Here is a 3430-nt window from a genome sequence, read left to right as displayed (position 1 = left end):
ACCTGTGCAGTCACAGTAGTAGTTGTTTCCTCCATCCACACATAGACCCCCATGGATATATGTGTGAAAATCCAGCTATAGTTCACCAATTTTCCCACATAATTTTACTTCTGTCTTAAAAGACAGATCCACACGGCTGAAGATGCCAAGTCCTGCTGTTTGCTGGGGCTGGAACATGCCCTCTTGTTCTATTATATTATTACCAGTTTTCTGTTTGCTAACTGCTTCACTCCTTAAGCTTGGATGTCTTGGTCCTTGGTTTGTAGACTAAACTTGAACTTAGAGATCTGCATGTCTCTGTCTCCTAATTCTGGGATTAGAAGTATGAACCACCACCCCTGCACCTAAGCTTTTCTATAAATGGAAGAAGTGCTGTCCCAGGCTGGCCAAGAACTTGAAGATCTTCTCTGTGTCTCCTAGGACAAAAAGTATGTAACACTATGCCTGGGTCTAAGAGTTTAATGGCCAATATTCCTCAAGGTCTGAATCAAAAGCCTGTGTCTTCCTGCCTCAACATCTGGATCCCAGGTAAACTCTGAATTTCTAGATTATAATTAATTCCAGATTAAAAGTTCAAATGAAAACAATAACCAAACCATAATAATGATTAGATACAACTATCCCTTCTTTAACCAGAAAAGCATTTATTTAGCTGTGTGGGGTCTTAACCAAAGGTCACCACTCCCCTAATTCAATTTAATTTCCTAGAAAACAGGATTAATTTCACTCTGCTTCCTGGTGCCCCTTTTCCTTGTGAACTGTACATTTTGTATTTTTTTTCTATACTCTTACCTTGCATTAAAATGATCTTCATAAAATGAACATTAGTAATCACACCACTGACATTATACTAGGCAGTTTTAAGACTTCCTTTCTCAAGTAGACAGGACACAATAATCTAAATCTCTTCATCTTAGCCTCAGATAGACTCTTCAGACAATAGCAAAACAGCCACATTTTTCAAAATGTCACAAAAACATCTCTAGGCCACATACTAAAGCTGTCTTCTCTGAAACCCCGTGAGCTAGGTCTTCACAATTGAAAAGTGACTCAGGAATGCTATCTTTCATGCTTCTGCTATACTGGCCCATTAAGCTCCAACTGAAGCATTCAACTGCTTTACCTAAGTTTCAGATCCACATTCCTCCAATCTAAAGCTTATCCAGGCCTATCACTGCAATACCCAACTCCTCGTGCTAATTACTGTCGAAGGGTTTCATTGCTGCAGAGACATTTCCTGACTACAACAACTCTTGTAAATGACAACATGTAAATGAGGCTTGCTTACAGGTTCAGAGCATCAGTCCATTATTATTGCTGGAAACATGGCAGCATCCAGTCAGACAAAAACCTGGAGGAGCTGAAACTTCTATCTCTTGCTCAGAAGGCAGCTAAAAGACTGACTTCCAGGAAGCTAGGAGGAAGGTTTCAAAGCCCACCACCATATTGACACATTTTGTACAACAAAGCCACATATACTCCAACAAGGCCACACCTACTCCAAGGAAGCAACTCCAAATATTACCACTCCCTAAGCAAATCAAATTCACCAAACCACATCAGCATTGCTTCTAGACCATGGGATGGATCTCAATTTGGAGCATTCATTGGGTAGGCATTTTTTCATCCCTGCATATCTTGTAGACAGGACACATTTTAGGTCAATTTTTTTTTTCTGTGGGTAGGCTGCTGTCCTTACTGGTTCCGTCTGACTTGTCTACATGACTTGGCCACTTCAGCATCCATATCTCCCATCTCTAGGAGTCTTAGCTAGATTTACCTCAATAGGCCCACAGAAGCCTTCCTGATCCGAGGTGTCTGGCACATCCTCCTGATTGCCCTCTACTTACTGCTGATTTTCATTCTCTCACCACTGCTTTCTCTACATGATACCAGATCCTGCTCCCCTGCCCATCTCCTTTCCCACGCAGTTCCCTCCCTCCACCTCCAATCTCTCTTTTATTCCCCCTCTTAGAAAATTTCAACCATGCTCCCTTGGGCTTTCCTTTTTATTTGGGTTCTTTTTGGGAAGTTTGTCTTTTTATTAAAGTGTGATTAACCTGTACTTTATGACTAATATCCATGTATAAGTGAATACATAACATGTAAGAAGTCCTTTTGGGTTTCAGTCACCTCTATCAGGATTATATTTTCTTCTTCCATTCATTTGCCTGCAAAATTCATGATATCTTTGATTTTAATAGCTGAATATTATTCCATTGTGTAAATGGAATATGTATATACATCCATTCTTCAGTTGAGAGATATCTAGGTTGTTTTCTGTTTCTGAATATAAAACTACTAAGTTTATGTTGAGCTGTTTGATCCAAATAGATTTACCTTTTTCGCAGGTTAATAAATATAGTTTTCACCACTGTTGCTTTTCGCTGCTTGCTGCAGCCATGGTCAAGTCCACCGTGTTCTTAGATATCAAGGCCGATGATAAGCCCTTGGGCAGTGTCTCCTTTGAGCTGTTTGCAGACAAAGGTTCCAAAGACAGCAGAAAACTTTCGTGCTCTGAGCACTGGAGAGAAAGGATTTGACTATAAGGGTTCCTCCTTTCACAGAATTATTCCAGGATTCATGTGCCAGGGTTTTGACTTTACATGCCATAATGGCACTGGCGGCAGGTCCATCTACGGATAGAAATTTGAAGATGAGAACTTCATCCTGAAGCATACAGGCCCTGGCATCTTGTCCATGCCAAATGCTGGACCAGACAGAAATGGTTCCCAGGTTTTTTTTTTTATCTGCTCTGCCAAGACTGAGGGGCTGGATGGCAAGTATGTGGTCTTTGGGAAGGTGAAAGAAGACATGAACATTGTGGAAGCCATAGAGCACTTTGGGTCCTGGAATGGCAAGACCAGCAAGAAGATCACCATTTCCGATTGTGGACAACTCTAATTTCTTTTGACTTGTGGGCATTTTATCCATCAAACCATTCCTTCTGTAGCTTAGGAGAACGCCTCTACCCTATTTGCAAACAATGTCCTATAATGTCTGTTCTCACTGAAGTTTTTTGGGTTTCATATTTTCCTCATTCTGTTCAAGTCTAGGTGGATTGCAAAGTTAAGCTTATGATTATGAATAAAAACTAAATAAGAAAAAATACATGGTTTCATTTGCATTCTACACATGGACATCCAACTAGACCAGCATCAATTTTTGAAAATGGTGTTTCCTTTCCATTGTATTGTTTTGTTTTCTTTCTCAAAAATTATGTATTGGTAGGTATGTGGGTGTAAAATTAATACCATGGATATTGTATGGATGCACCATCTCTCAAATAAAAAGCCTATTGTGTATGGCTTAGGTAGGAAATGAAAAGTGGGACATCCAGGAGGCAGAAAGAATTCTGGGAGAGAACCATGCAAGAGATTGGCCTGGAAGTTCTGAGGAGGTAGACATAGGGTACCTGGGCACAGTAAAC

General features: G+C 40.3%; 1 pseudogene; it reads left to right on the top strand.

Moving 5' to 3' along the window:
• Positions 1–2402: 2402 nt before the first annotated feature.
• LOC110283669 (peptidyl-prolyl cis-trans isomerase A pseudogene) lies at positions 2403–2904 on the top strand (annotated as a pseudogene).
• The last annotated feature ends 526 nt before the right edge of the window (positions 2905–3430 follow it).

Source organism: Mus caroli, unplaced genomic scaffold, assembly GCF_978045245.1.
Source record: "Mus caroli unplaced genomic scaffold, Mus_caroli_1 scaffold_18, whole genome shotgun sequence".
Classification (NCBI taxonomy): domain Eukaryota; kingdom Metazoa; phylum Chordata; class Mammalia; order Rodentia; family Muridae; genus Mus; species Mus caroli.
The sequence above is the reverse complement of the archived record's forward strand: the minus strand, read 5'-3'. Positions and strand labels throughout refer to the sequence as shown.